Here is a 16,568-nt window from a genome sequence, read left to right as displayed (position 1 = left end):
GATGGGTGTAGTTAACAGTCTGACACAAAACCATATTTATGTATGGTTTATGCAAACCAGGCATGACCATATTTATTGGATGCAGAGGATTTTACTAAGTAGGCCTGTGGGTAGGAAAAGAAGAACTGAAGTTAAAATCTAGTTTTATGGAATATTTTTTAGTTTTTTAAGTAACAGGAAAAAAAAGAAAAATAATGTAAAAGAAGTTGGAGCCATTTGTAAAAGAACCCAGATATCTTGTTTTAAATTTGGGTTCTAACCAGGCCCAGGATGAAACTGGGTCAGTGAATGTCTTCTTTTTCAATACTAAGGGCAGAATAATTTGGGGGGTAAATAGTTAAATAGGTAAACTTTCTTTCACATTAAAATGAACATTTAATTTTTTCTAATTGAATGAGTAATATATACTCAGTGCTAGCAACCCGGCAAATACTGGAGATCAAGGGAATAAACCAAAATCCTACCTGTAATCCTACCACCCAACTATAACTTCCTATAATGTTGAGTTATCTTTTAAAAGAATCATTTAAGGGCACAAAATGAAGGGTGGATGAGATTCCACAGTAGCTCATTATATAAATGTTTATCCTTTACCAGCATAGAGAAATTAACACCATCATGAAATGAGATAAAATCAAAGTTTATCTACATCCGAGGTTCTTTCCCCATTGGGAAGTTGACTGACTGGGTGGGTAAGTTTGGAGTCAGGAAGTGGTGATGTGTGCAGGGGCCAGGCCACTTTGTCTTTCATAGGAGTAGTGTCAGGAAAGCGGCAGGCCTTGTTTCCCTGGAGAAGCAATGCAGTTAGCGCTGAAGATCTGAGACTGAGTCTTAGCACTAGCTGTGTGATCTTGGGCAGGTTACTTAAATGCTCTGAGCCTCAATTTCCTCATCTATAAAACGGGGATAATGTACTTCCCAGGGCAGTTATAAAGTTAAAATCAGTATCTAGTACCTATTAGGCACTCAGTAAACAGTAGCTGTTAATATTGTAAATAGGAATACTATTGAAGAAGAAGATGCAGGAAGCATCATTTCCTTTTTACATGGGGGCAGATCTCTTACTTTTATTATTGAGCTATTTATTCTGAAAATGAATGAATCTTGGTCTTGTGATAATGGCTAAAGAAAATATTGAAATACTAAGTCACAGCAGACAACACTTAAGGCAGTTCCACATTCATTATTTATTCATTAAGAATTATCATTTTTGGCTCTACTAGTGTGACAGTTCTACTACAATGCAAAGGTCCGGAATAGCAAGGATGATCTTGATAAATATTGGGACTTTGCTCGGACATTTGCGTGTGCTTATTCTAGAATTTCTCCTACGTTGTCTTTTCTGCAGTCTCCTTCGTCAGTCTTGTTTGTTTTTTTTCTGCAATTAGTACGAACACTGAGGTGCTTGTTACTGTGGCTTGGTTTTAAACTTTATTCTTAGATTTTTCCTTAGGGAGGAAAGTTTGTCATGCTTTTGGGTAAGGCTAAAGTGGGTCGGACGACACTATCCTGGGAGCTTAATGGATCTTTGAAAAAGAAAGAGAAAACGCGCTACCTTCAGGGGCCGTTTTGGGCGCAGTTGACATACAGTTTCATTGAAAATACCATTGCAACCATTCTCCCTCTTTCAAAGGAGAATGTTAACTTGTTATCAGGGGCTGTGAGTCACTGTTCTCAGAGCAGATGCTTCCTGTAAAGTTAGGACTTAAGGACCAAGACATTTCTCCCTCCCTGTCTTTACATCCTTTGCTTTATCTGATTTCTCCAGGTGTAACAATATGTAGATAAAGGAGGACTTTCTAAATTAGTGGGGTCTGGATCTTCCTGGGGTTCATTTTTTCCTTGCCACATAAACACAAGCACATAAATACATTTTAGGTCTGATTATTTCATCATTTTCTTATGATGGACTCCAAGAGGTCCTGCCAAGCAAAGATTGGTTTTAATAAAGCTCTGCCTGCTAGCAGAGCTGGGTGAGGAGGGGGATTGTTTCCGAGTGGCCGTTTCTAGCAGTCCTGCGGTTCTTAGAAATTCCTGGGGCAGGGCAGTGTTTCACCATAACCAGAATGCATTTCTAGCTTAATTTGTGTCAGAAATAGTAATAGCTAAAGCATTAGAATTGCAGCATATACCTTAAGAAAGGCAGAAGAGTATGGCTTGTCCTCAAGGGAAAGTTCATTTATTTGTTTGGCAGATGTGGGAAAAAGTTTGTTTACATTTCCGTCCTTGAGGCCAGTAGCATGGATTGCATTACAGTTAGTTTATTTATTTTTAAATATATTAATGTTATATTTGTTGGGGATCAATTATTTTTATTTATTTATTTTGGGGTGGACAAGAGCCCTTGAGAAAAAGTGTTTCTAATAAAGTTTGAGGAGTTCTCCAAGGGTATATTAATATTAATGTGTTTTTAGTGGTGAGATTCAGATATTGAAGTGTACTTGTCATTGTTACGAATACCACTATCATCATCCTCTATGGTGAATAGAACTAGGTTCCTAATCTTATATTTTGTTGTATGAAAGGGTTAAGTAAATATAATTGATAACATTCAGCAGGTAGTAATTACCAGAGGAGAGAAGATAGAGCATCTATTGGCGTTTGAAATCAAGTCATACTGTCTGTTGGTTGGAGAGTGAGTCTGACCCCTTTATTTCTTACCTTCCTGGTTTTTACCTCTGCCTTTACTGTGATGTTGCCCTGGAGTTCCATGCCAAATCAAGAAAAAAAGTGAAGAACATTTGAATTCACAGGTCATAAATGAGAACTAGCTTCTCATCTTTTAAAGCATGTGAAGGAATTGAATTATTTCTGATATCCTGGAGACCATAATTTCTGCTTTATTTCCCGATCCCTTTTTACAATTTGAAATGTTCATTTGTAAACCTTCCTTGTTTTTCCTGAATGAAATTTACTTCAAATAATAAGGAATACACCCCTTTCCTCCACTAATGAATTCATTGTCACTGGTTTCACATATACCTGATATAAGATAAAAACCTAAGGAACCTCCATACTCTTCTCCCTAGTAGCTGCACCAATTTGCATTCCCACCAGCAGTGTAGGAAGGTTCCCTTTTCTCCACACCCTCTCCAGCATTTATTGCTTGTAGACTTTTTGATAGCACAGGGAACTCTGCTCAACATTCTGTAATAACTTAAGTGGGAAAAGAATTTGAAAAAGGATAGATACCTGTATATGTATAACTGAATCACTTTGCTGTGCACCTGAAACTAACACAACACTGTTAATCAGCAATACTTCAATATATTTTTTTGAAGATGGCCATTCTGACTGGTGTGAGGTGATACCTCATTGTAGTTTTGATTTGCATTTCAATATAATATAAAAAAAGTAAAATTTCTCCCCCCACCCTGGGCAAAAAAGAAAAATAAAAAGAACAAACCTAAACAGAAAATCTCAGCTGCAAACTTGGGTGCAAGGCAGGGCATCTACTGGCCTGGAGGCTCTGCTTATTTATTTATGGCACCGAGCCTGCTTCCATCTTCCCACTGAAGGGTTTGGGTGAGGTGAACTCTATGTGTATGTCCGTATCCTTTAATAACTTGCCTTTTCTTCTTGCCCTAAAATCTTGGAGAGCTAATGGGGTGTTTACCTTCTATTCTTTAAGAATGAAACATTCTTCTTTTATTGTCTTTTTATCTCTTCTCCCATTGACTATGGGGTACTTTATTTTCTCTCTTGATTCAGTAAGGATGGGAAGTCAATATTTTATAATTTGAAATATTAGCTGAAGAACTTAAAAAACTCATCCAATTCAGTGTGGATGGCTTTCTGGTAGAAACAAAGCTCCTGGGCATACATTTCATGGCTTGTAGATCAAAATCAGTGACCCTGGTTTTTATGAGTGTAGATGAATTAGTATGCTATGTGTGCAGGTCTCCCAGGGAAGGTTTGCACAGACAGCTGTGCCAGTAGAGCTCATTTTGAACTTGCAGTGACATGAGAATTATTATTATTATTATTATAAAAGGCACCTCACTAGGAGGGAATGGGAAGGAATGTAACATATTAAATATTGAATTTCCTTATAGTGCCAGGGACTTCATGCACAATTTTTAACTTCAATAACCCTTGGCAGAAGGCACTATTATCTTCATTTTAGAGATGAGAAAACTGAGGCTAAGAGAGAATCGTTTTCCTGGGATAATACATTAAATGGTATAGCCTGAATGTGAAGTTGGTTCTGTTGGTACTGATGGTTCTGAAGTTGAAGGTTTTCCACTGCCTGGAAGAGCATGAAATATTTTTTGTGTGCTTTACTTTGGGATATTGAGGCAGCGTGGTATCAGTCTTCCTTGAAAATCATTTTCTCATTTGCTTGTGGTAGTTCAGAGCTGGATCTCATGAAATCTAATCTGGACCTAAGAACTGCAAGTTGCAATGCCAGCTCTCCTCCTAATTTAGTTTGGGCTTCGTAGAATTTTGGAGTTGGACAAGGGTCTCAGAGATAAGCCAAATCAATCACCTAGTTTATGGCTGAGGAGACGGAGGGGTGGTGTCTGGTGACTTGCCCAGGGTGAAACGCCTGTTGGTGGCAGAGCTGGGAACAGATCACAGGCACCCACATTTGCAGACGAGTGCTACTTCCATTACACTCTAGGAAACTCTCCGAACATATCGGGAACTCTGTGTGAGACTTAGGATATATTTGCGAATGTTGCTTTATCTGATACGGAAGAAAATAAGGCTAACTAAGGAGTTTAGAAATGCTTACCTGCATTTTTGTGCCAGTTTCTTATTTCAGTTCAAGGTGGAGTTGCTCTTTATGGACTAATGGTTCTGCAAGGGGTGGGAGTGGGGCTGGGCACCTCAGATCTTTTCTAAAACTAAATTCTGTTGCTGTGTTTCTCAAAATGTGAGTCATACTTATTCAAAATGCAGATTCATGGTCACCCTCTCAAGTCGTGGGTAAGGTCTGGGAATCTAAACTTTAAGCCGTCATCCCAAGTGATTCTCAGCTGCGTTAAAGTGAGAACAGCTGCCCTTCAGTTAGAAGGATTCTCATGGATTGTTCCGACCAAGTACTGGAAAGCCTGAGGGTGAGAGGCAAGCCTTTGCAAGTCTGTGATGATTCAAGGCAGCTGAAGGTCCCGCCCAGATTTCTGTATTTGCCTTTCAAGTGGCCCCTAGCCCTAAACATTGGTGTTAATTTAAAGCAGCGGAGAACCAGGTCTTGGGGTTTGATTATCAATCGGTGATGGAGTGAAGTTGAGTTCTTTAAACTCCAAGCTAAACATGTGCTGCAGTTCTTCTAACGGGGAGGGAGTCACTGAGGGCTTGTGGTGGGAGCAGAAATCAGATCCTGTGAGAATCTGGGCGGGGTTGCTGTTTGATCCATTATGTTGTTAAGAAGGATTTACAGTGCTGGAACTCCTTGTTTCCCGAATGACGTTTCCCCCCATTAATTTACTATTTATTGATTATTTGTGGTATGTGACACATGAATGAATGGCGGGTGGGACAGAAGAGGAAGGAAGGCATTAGAGAAGGTTCAGAGGTTGCAGAAGGATAAGTATAATATTAAAAGTGCAGAGGCTGGAGAGTTTTTATTTCTTGTTTGTGTCGAAAATTCAGTGTGGTTGGTAAATAGTGCTTCTTTTGTGTGAGCCTGTGCCTGGTGCTGTTACCTTTCACACCCAGAGCTGTACAGATGTCAATTCATGGGTGTTCCACCTCTGCTGATGTATTTGGCATTTTGTGGGAACAGTTAACTTCACACACGAGAGAAGGGAGGGGTGTGCCCGAGGAAAGAGCCCAGGGCTGGGAGTGGCAGGCGTGAGGAGACAGAGCTTCGTGTGTGTCTGTGTGTGTGTGTGTGTGTGTGTGTGTGTCTGTGTGTGTGTGCGTCTGTGTGTGTTCTGAAAAGATGTTACATTCTACTTTAGATGTAAGTGTGGGGAGACACCCAGGTGGAGATACACAGCAGATAAGTTTGAAATTGTAACTAGGGATAGAGTTGAAGGCACTGTTTTCATAGAGGCAGACAGTATTCGAAGTCTTGGTGGGAAGGCATGGGATGTACAGGAGGCAGCGCGTATGGAAAGAACGAGCCTGATGACAGGAGCTTGGGAGGAGGGAAAGAAGTCAGTGAAGCTCCTGGCCCGTGAGCAGCCAAAACAGGGGGATGGATTGGAGATGCTGAGATGTCTCAGAAGCTAAGGGAAGGAAGAAGACCAACAAGTTAGTTAGGTCTTAACACTATGAAGTGTCCCAGAAGGTCAGAGAAGAGAAGAGGAGGACAGGAAAAGGGGCGTTGGAGATCCTCAGTTGAATGGTTTTAAGTTGATTGCTGGGGGCCAAGTTTTCCGTAATAAATAGGTGGTGAGGAAATATAATCAGAAAGTGTAGCCCAATCTTTTTTTTAAAAAAATTACTGCAGTAGCCTCCTAGGTTATCTTTTTTTTTTTTTTTTTTTTTTTCTCCCTACACTTATGGCTTTATAGTCTATTCGCAATCCAGTGGCCAGGAAACATAGGCCAGATTTTGTCACCCTCCATCTCTCAGCATCAGCCAGTGGCCTTCCGTCGGCCTGTGAACCCTACGCAGTCCAGCTCCCTGTGATCTCGTTTCACACGACTTCCACCTCGCTCCCCGGCCTCTCTGGACTTCATGCAGGTCCTGCAACACACCAAGCATGCTCCCATCTCAGGGCCTTTGCGTTTACTCATCTCTCTACCCCTAATGCACTCTGCCAGATGTCTTCACGACTCAGCTGCTTCAGGTGTTTTTTTTTTTTCCCCTTTTGCGGTACGCGGGCCTCTCACTGCTGCGGCCTCTCCCGCCACCGCGGAACACACAGGCTCCGGACGCGCAGGCTCAGCGGCCACGGCTCACGGGCCCAGCCGCTCCGCGGCACGTGGGATCCTCCCGGACCGGGGCACGAACCCACGTCCCCTGCATCGGCAGGCGGGCTCTCAACCGCTGCGCCACCAGGGAAACCCTGCTTCAGGTTTTGATCAACTATCACCTTTAAAGTAGACCACTCCGTAGAAGTTTCACGGTTGAAAGGAGAGAGGCGGATTGTCTCTTAAAAAACACAGTAGAGGGCTTCCCTGGTGGCGCAGCTGTTGAGAGCCCGCCTGCCGATGCAGGGGACGTGGGTTCGTGCCCCGGTCCGGGAGGATCCCACGTGCCGCGGAGCGGCTGGGCCCGTGAGCCGTGGCCGCTGAGCCTGCGCGTCCGGAGCCTGTGTGTTCCGCGGCGGCGGGAGAGGCCGCAGCAGTGAGAGGCCCGCGTACCGCAAAAAACAAACAAACAAACACAGTCGAGAGGTAAAAGGGTTGATGCAAAGGGGAGAGGTGGATAATTCAGGGTAAGAAGAGAATCAGGATCCAGAGCACGGGTGAATGAATTATCGTTAAAAAAGTACTTTTTCCTTTGATGTGAGCAGAAACAGAAGAGAACGAAATATTTTGAAGTCTGAACTTGAGATGAATAAAATTGAAATATGATTTTAGAAAACCTTGCTATAGTTTCCTCTAAACTGTGCAGATCTGTCATCTCTTTGCAGGAAGTGGGGCTAAAAGCAGTGGCTCACTGGGGAAAGAAACAGAATTGGAGATATTCCCTGGTGCTGCGCTAACCTGGGTCCCTGCTGGATTGTGGGCTATTGGGATGCAAGGGCTGACCCCCATACTGGCCTCAGGGGAGGGCACACAGGAGAACAGAGAAGAGAAAGGGGCTGTTCATGGTGGACGTATGCCTCACTTGAAGCTTGAGGGGATGGGGTAGAGGCATTTTATTATCACTGTGGTTGTAAGTGTGATTCAGAAGTGGAGTTGTAACTCATCACATCTTGGTCTGGGCTAAGAGGACCTCCTACCAAAGGTACAGTGACAGAACTGGAGGAGTGGAAATTGTGGTGGTTCTCTGTCCCTTCTCGTGTTCACTTCCCTTAGGAAAACCCCATGACCTGACTTTCTTCCTTGGCAAGAGTGAGGGTGAAACTGATCAAAGAAGATTTGGTGGAGGCCATGGAGTAGGGAGGTGGTGGGCAGGTCTGTGGGTCTTTAGTTCTGAAGAAGTGATTCATGAATTAAAATCTAAAAACCACAGGGGTAAAGCGCTTGCAAATAAAGAGGGAGGAAGGTGTTATAAGAGCACCTGGTAGCTTCTTTTGGCAGGACAATGTTAGGAGTTTACATTTGTGAAAATGTAGCTGGCAGAAATGATTTAGTATTATAAATTTAAATTTCTCTGAAATACGTGTTAAATCTCCTCAGGAATATCGGTCAGACAGGGCATTTACTATTTTGCGAATTCCAGACACTCATCAGGCCCCAAATTGTATATGGCGCAATATTGGTGGCGTAAATGTTTGGTGACCACACAGAGTTCCTGTCCTTATCCTCCTCTCTCAAGGAAGCAAAGCAGATTTCCTTTCGTGTGCCAACTCAAGTTGATTGTAGAGGCTGCTTGGAGTGCTGTGTTGATGGTTTCAAGTCAAGTCTGGGTTTACTGAAATAGAGAGCGGTTGGATTAGCTGTGTCTGCCATGCATGGGAACAGGGAGTGTGGAATGAAGGCTGCAAATGAGCCTATTGCGTTGAAGACGGATGGTCACCTGGAGGGCTCCATAGGTGCTTGAGGCAATAACAACATGGGTAAGAGAAAATATGGAAGAGTGGGTGTGTCCAGATACCAACATGAGAGTGCAGTAAGCTACAGAAGCGTGACAGGACGGAGTATGAGGTTTTTTTGGACTGATATTTTAGAAGGAATTAGCTAGGTCTGTCCTGTACAGTTTGGGAGACTCTGGAGCCACATTGGAACTGGGCCCTTGGCACTACCTCTGAACTACCTATGTGGCTTTGGGCAGGTCATTCATCTCATCTAGTCTCAGTTTCTTCATCTGCATAAAAGCAGCAATAATAGTACCTACCTCAGAACACTGTTGTGAGGTTTAAACGAGACAGTGCTTTAGAGCTGCACTGTCCAGTATGGTAACCACTAAGCCACATGTGGTTTCTGAGCACTTGAAATGTGGCTCGTACATATTAAGATGGGCTGTGAGTATAAAATACACACTGGATTTTGAATACTTTTACTGCCAAAAAATGTGGCAAAACTCAATAATTTTTTTTATATTGATTACAAATTTTATGGCAATATTTTAGATATATGGGATTAAATAAAATATTATTAAAATTAATTTCACCCATTTCTTTTTCCTTTTTTTAAAAAATTTTTATTCTTTTTCCTTTTTGTAGACTGCTTTAGGACGTTTACCATGGTGCCTGGCACAGAGTAAACACTTGGGAATGTCAGCTATGTTATACCGTGCATCTCCCAGCATCAGACATAGCCCTGATGCCTCCCTCCTGAGCACAAGCCTATGGGTTTCAGCTTTTTTTTTTTTTCTTTTTTTTAAAATGCCATGTGTCTCTATTGATGGCTCTTTGATTCTGGCTGGAGTGGGCCTTCAACCTTACTCCTCATCCCTTGAGGAAGGAGGATGTCTTCCCCAAAAGAGCACCATACCATAGGGGTCGGTAAACTGTTTCCATAAAGGGCCAGATGGTCGACGTGGTACGTTTTGCTGGCCTGTGGTCTTGGTTGCAGCTACTTGGCCATTGTAGCGTGAAAGCAGCCATAGATGGTGCATAACAAAGGAGCGTACTCGTGCACCGACAGAAATTTATCTATGGCCCCTGAATTTGGAGTTTGTATAATTTCCATGTGTCACAAAATATGATTCTTTTTATTTTTTCCCAGCTATTTAAAACCATTTTTAGTTCATGAACTGTACAAAAACAGGCATGGGCCAGACTTGGCCTGTCGGCTACAGATTACTGACCCTGCCATAATAGATGCCATGTACATTTAGCAGCCCAGAGCCTGGCTTGATTGGTTTGTCATTTGTATAGAACCTAACATTTAGTTTATATTGTATCATTTTATTTATTTTACTTTTAGTGGGTTTTCACTTGACCTATTTTATACTCGTCGTTGGTCTAAATGGAACAAAATGTTGTTTATGAAACTGTTATTTATTGAGATATTTGTAAGCAAGGGGAAGCAGGAGAGAAAAAAATTAAAGGAGTACGTAGGGACCAAAGGAAATTTTTTTGTTTTGTTTTGTTTGAAATACTTGTGTTTTCTGTATGGATTGAATTCACTGAAGAGTTCCTTGGCTTAAAAGTGACATTAAACCACAAAGCAGAAACATATTTTAAGGTTTTGTCTTCCATGGATCTGTGGTGGAAACCCCATTTCCCATTTTGTCCATCTGTGATCAAAGAAAATGCTGAATAATGAGGGTATTGGTGAAAGAATATTTAATAACTTGGTAAATAGGTCAAAACTTTTAGCTGCAAAAGCGATTTCCTGAAGTTCATTATTGTACATTACTGAACAGCAGAGAGCTGCCAAAAGTAATTAACCAGTAAATACGAAGCCAGGCACATATATGGTGGAAAATCCTTTTTTTTCCCCATAGAGAGTATTTCTGGACCTCGTTGAATTTCCAGTTACACACTCTCCTTCCCTTCAGGGATTTTCTGCAGAGCTGTCTGGTGAGTACAGATGTCAGAAAAGGCAGCATATGGCATTATGGAGTGTGTTTAAAAAGTTAAGGAAAGGTTAGTTTTTGTGTATGCTTATTACACAATTTAAAAATAGCTTTGACTCTATTTGTAAATCAAATGATGGCCAGCTCTCAGGCCTGTGCCAAGTGTGAAACTTTAAAACAAGGTTTCTTTTGAGTGGCTTTGGTGGCATTGGGAAGGAGAAAGCACTGCAGGAATTTTAAGATCTACTTTTTCTGGTTATACACAAAAATGATCTGAGTTTTACAGAGATTATCTGCAGTAACGTTGAGAAGGACTTCACAGAACAGAGTGCATCTTTAGTCAGCGATTAAGAATGCCGTGCAGCATTTTAAGATGTGGTGACTATTTCCCTTGTCTGCGTAGAGCCCGGAGCTCTGGCAAAAGGGAGAAAAAAATGTTCACAACAATTTGCAAATACAACCTATTTCATCCTCAACCTAGCAACCACAGAGAAAGAGATGACTATTTCTCATCTGCACTCCTACCACCCTGCCCCCGATTTTATATTTTGGTGCCATAAATTACTGCTAGAATGTTAGGACATTCAAATAAGACTTACTAAGTGCCTAGGAAATTCCAAGCTGCCCTTGTAAATTTAGAGGGACGACAATAAGTTGCAAAAAATGTCAAATACTTCAGGTCGACCTTTTAATAAGGACACATGAGACAAGTGAGCAGACTTTAAATTGGATCTCTCTGCACATCCTTTGAGTCACTCCCTGAATCCAGCAAGAATTAGGGGTTTGTGGGAGCCTTTCTGCTTCTGCACCCCAGCTTCTGGGGGCAGCTGTGTGTTTCTTGGGTCTGTGGTGGACACGGTCACATGTCAGAGCAGTGAGACTCAGGTATGCAGTCTACCCCCTCTTCCAATTTCTCTTTAATGAGAAAACCCCTCAGAGCTCTGACTCTATGAAGAGTCGCATTAAAAACAGAAGTTCTGTGAATGGGATTTCCTGCACTTCCCATCTGCGTAGCTGTCTTTGAATCGCTGAAATGCTCGCCCTCCAGTCGATGAACCTACTAGGTTTATTTGGATCGTAGACTTGAAGCTGTTTTTTACTTTCTCCTTGCTTGGTGTCACTTAGATAAAAATAAATCACGCCCCCTTCCCAACACACACACAGACACACACACACAGACACACACACACAGAGACACACGCACACGCAGACACGCACACACACGCGCAGTCTTTAGTCTTTGTGAGATTGCCGGTGATGGGAGGGAGCCAGCGTGTCAAGCCCAAAGGAAGCACATTGTTTCCTCCAGCCACCGGGCTGACGAAACAGTCAAGCCCGATGGTTTATCCTAAAGTCACGAAAAATCAGTGACTCTTAATAATCAAGGGCGCTGTTTTGCTGGGGCCCAGCTCCCTGCAGTTGAGTGTTTCTGATTTTATTCCACTGTGGGACATTGTGGTGGGTACCACGCTGTACCACCCGGAACCAGCCCGTCGGGGATGAAGACGGATTCCCTGAAGCCGCTGGGAATGTCGCAGCCCACCGCCCTGCAAGCCAGCTTCCTGGGGGCTGCCCCGCTGGGGAGACTCGCCCTGCCCCAGGGGAACTCTTCCTTGGGTGGAGGTCCAGCCTCTCCCCCCAACTCAGCTCTGGGGGTCAGCTCTGCTTCTGAGGGCAGCGTGGACGCGGCTGGAGCCTGTCTTGAGGCTCTTCCCCTCCTCCCCCGCAGTCCGGCCTCTGCATACCTCCCCTTCTCCAGGTGCGGGTCCCAGGCGCCCGCCCTGCGCTTGGATCACCGTGTCAGCGTCTGCTCCCCAGGGAACCCGACCTTACACACGTGTGGTTCTTGTTTCCTTTGAAGATGGCTTTTTCCGATCTTGAAATGAGCTGCAAACGTATGAAAACGGTGTAGTGTGAAGAACTGATAGAAAGAGTTAAGAAATTTTCTAGTTTTTATATCCTTTCCGGAAGTTCTCGTATAACACGAATTGTTTCAATTAGCTCCACCCTTGCAGCGTCTGTGGTGTAACTGAGGGCTGGGAGAAACGCTGTGGAAGAAGGATCTAGGTTCTGGTGATGGCTAACATAGCTGAGGAGGGCCGGTGGTCCAAGAGGATTGCGATTTTGAACCTGTGTGACTGAGGCAGTAAGGGCGTCAGCGTACACAAAGAGGTTACACAGGCTGTGCAACTTTTGTAATAATCAAAGGTGGGTAGAAGGCAAGAGCAAGAGTACAGCCGCCGCTCTTCTGCTGAGAAGCAGTGGCTTAGAATCTTAGCTCCGTTACTTCTTTCCTGTGTGACCCTGGGGGAGTCACTTAATATCTCTGTGACTCAGGTTTTCATTTGTAAAATAAGGATAATAATACTTAATATTGCTAGTTAATCTTTTTCATTTCAAACGTGTTCCAGTCATCTTTTTGCTGTGAGTGAAACTTCCAACACTTAGTAGCTTCAAACAGCAGAGGTTTATTATTTCTTACGAGTCTCACTCGCTCCACTTGTACACACCAGTTTGATGATTATTCGCTTGAATCAGTTATTACCACTATTGTGAAATTTTCGAATTCCATGATTCCTTATACATTTATTTATGGGAATTCTATGGTAAAGAATAACTTTTTCTGAAAAAAATATATATGCGGAAATGAATCTGTTTGCTAGACAGCAGAAACTAACACAACATTGTAAATCAACTATACTTCAATAAAATAAATTAAAAATTGTAAAAAAAACACCCCTTTTTCTTCTGCTTCATTTAGTCATCTATTAAATTATATATCAGCACAAACTCATACTCTTATTTTATTCAGTAGGTTATAATCCATTGTTTATTTGAATGTTCAGGTTATCTGACCATTATCATAATAGTGTTCAACTTGAACATTCAAATAATTAGAAATATTTTTCTCAGATTTCTCATATTTTCCCTGTCCACGTGCATGGATAGCCTTCCCTGTTATCAACATCACTCACAAGAATGGCACTTTTTTTTTTTTTTTTTTACCAAGGATGAACCTGCAATGATGCATCATAATCACCCAAAGTTCATAGTTTATGTAAGGGTTCACTCTTGGTGTGGTGAATTCTGTGGGTTTTGATGAATGTGTAATGACGTGTGTCCATCATCATAATATCATACAGAGTATTTTCACTGCCCTAAAATCCTCTATGTTCTACCTGTCAAGGATCAGTTGACAGTATTTATAGGGTCTATTTCTCGGCTGCCTATTCTGTTCCATTGATATATTTGTCTATTCTTTTGCCAGTATCACATGGTCTTGATTATTGTAGCTTTATAGTAAGTCTCGAAGTCAGGTAGCATTATTCTTCCAACTTTGTTCTCCTCCAGTATTACATTAGCTATTATGGGTCTTTTGCTTCTCCAGGTAAACTTTAGAATCAGTTTGTTGACATCCATGAAATAACTTGCTGGGATTTTGATTAGGATTTAGGATTGCATTGAATCTAAAGATCAAGTTGCGAAGAACTGATGTCTTGACAGCTAAGTTTCTCTATTTATGAACATTGAGTATCTCTCCATTTATTTAGCTCTTTGATTTCACTTATCAGAGTTTTGTAGTTTTCCTCATCTAGATCTTGTACACATTTTGTTGGATTTGTGCCTATTTCATTTTTTTGGGTGCTAATGTAAGTGGACCTTGTAATTTAACTTCAGGTTCCACTTCTTCATTGTTGGTATACAGTGACCATAATATTTTTAGTTGAGAAAACACTCTCTCCACACGTGCTGAGCTACCTGGTAAAATCAGAGAAAATTCTGATGTGTGGAGGATATTCTCAATTTCAATTTTTTCCCATATTGAACTGTTTATGTGTTTCAGCCCAAATATTTTGCAGGGTCTGGCTATGCCTCTTCTCAACAAATATTTTTACAAGACAGAACTTGTTAGCTGTCTCTCTTTATGGTTCTTTTGAGTGTTTCATCAAGTTTAGTTGCTGCACCTAAGTTTAGTTGCTGCACTTATGGGGCTTCTCAATTTCCCTTCAGTTCGGTAGAGAATATGTCTCTCCCATTAAAAGCAAGAACTTAATGAACAGAAGTTTCTTCCCACACATGGAGATGTTCTCAAAGCATGATTATACAACTTCAAAGTTAAATCTTGTGCAAGTTAAACCCATCTCATATTAATATTTTGCTAAACCAGGAAAGATCCGGGAAAGATACTCAATCAGAATGCAGGGAGAACATTGAGACCCAGACCCTTCTGGTGAGGGCTCGCCTGTCTAAAAGGCCTTCTGTGGTCTGGTCCAGCCTCATCTCTACTGCCTCTCCTGCCTCTGCTCCTGTCTCACACAGCCCTTCTCTTCAGTAGACTCCATGCCTTTGCACTCGCTGCTGCTCTGCCTGGAAACTGATCCCCTCCATTCGCACCTGGCTCATTTTTCCTTATCCTACAGCCCTAGACTCTGCATCATTTCCTCTAGGCGCCTCCCGTGGCCCCTCTGAAGTGCCTTCCACTCTCCCTCTATTGCTGCCGTTCTGTGTGGACCTATATCTGTTCAATTGTTCCTCCTCCTTCACCTTCTCAAGACTTTTTTTTTTTTTTTTTTTTTTTTGCGGTACACGGATCTCTCACTGTTGTGGCCTCTCCCTTTGCGGAGCACAGGCTCCGGGCGCGCAGGCCCAGCGGCCGTGGCTCACGGGCCCAGCCACTCGGCGGCACGTGGGATCCTCCCGGACCGGGGCGCGAACCCGCGTCCCCTGCATCGGCAGGCGGACTCTCAACCACTGGGCCACCAGGGAAGCCCTTCAGGACATTCTTTGTCCGGTGTCCTAATTATTGAAGAGTCCTGCTCCTTGCTTCCTATGGTGATAGCTATTAGATGAACTGATCTGTGCTGTGTGATAAGCGACTTTGATGAGTTGCTTATCTGCTTCTGAGAACATACTTGTATTTCACCGAGGCCCATTGGGGCAGTGGTCAAAGTGGGGTGCACACATCTGGGAGTCACAAGACCAATTATAAGGGGGTGGGTAGAAAATGTACTAACTTTTATTTCCATTATTTTATTGAGAAAAACTAAGAGAGTCAGGTTTTCTAATATTTATATTTTGGTTGAGAAACTGCATGTATATAACTTTATAAATCCAACTTGAGGGCTTCCTTGGTGGCACAGTGGTTGAGAGTCCACCTGCCGATGCAGGGGACGCGGGTTCGAGCCCTGGTCCGGGAGGATCCCACATGCCGCGGAGCGGCTGGGCCCGTGAGCCGTGGCCACCGAGCCTGCGCGTCCGGAGCCTGTGCTCCGCAACGGGAGAGGCCACAACAGTGAGAGGCCCGCGTACCGCAAAAAAAAAAAAAAAAAAAAAAAAAAAAAAAAAATTCAACTTGACATGGTAACGTGCAGCAAATATTTGTATTGACTGAGTGCTCCATAAACACTGTTTATGCTTCAGATCATAAACATCTGAAGCCCACTGCCGTAGAGGCACACTGACATGCCAGTGGGTGACTCTTCAAGCTTTCTGGCAGAGTAGTGACATATTTATCAAGTGTTTCCGACATGCCAGCCACTGTCCTGTACCCTTTACAGGGATTGGCATACTTATTCCTTACAGCCACCGTGTGGGATGGTCTTCATTTTGTGGATGAAAAAATTGAATCTGGAGAATCAGGTAACAGGTTCAAGGACAGGACTAGTATGTGGCTGATTTGGGATAGAACCTGTGTGGTCTGATTTCAGAGGCCGCCTGCTTAACCCCCGCTCCATACTGGACCTGTCTGTTCCCATGGGGTGGGCACATGTGGCCTCCAGGGGGAGAGGGGCCATGTCTGTCTCATTCACTGTGGTACCCTTATAAGTGTTTCTTAAATGAATGACGGAACTGAGGGCCTGTCACCACCTCTGAATTCATGTTTCTTAAATGGGGACTTTGAATAGTACTCTTATTTTTAACTTGACACATTTTTTTCCCTTGCAATAAATAGATTTGATGAGAAATTGGCATGAGTTAAATTAGCAGTCTTTGTTTAGGAACTTACATGAAAAAAGTCTGCATCATTTTAATGC

The 16,568-nt window shown here is 42.7% G+C and overlaps 1 protein-coding gene across 3 annotated transcripts in view; it reads left to right on the top strand.

The window, feature by feature from the left end:
• The window catches only part of CD109 (CD109 molecule), a 158,574-nt gene that overhangs the window by 37,576 nt on the left and 104,430 nt on the right, over nt 1-16,568 (top strand). The gene's annotated exons all lie outside the window — the stretch shown is intronic.

The sequence above is a fragment of the Kogia breviceps genome, chromosome 13 (assembly GCF_026419965.1).
Source record: "Kogia breviceps isolate mKogBre1 chromosome 13, mKogBre1 haplotype 1, whole genome shotgun sequence".
Taxonomy (NCBI): Eukaryota; Metazoa; Chordata; class Mammalia; order Artiodactyla; family Physeteridae; genus Kogia; species Kogia breviceps.
Note: the sequence above shows the minus strand (reverse complement) of the source record. Positions and strands in the feature narration are given on the sequence as shown.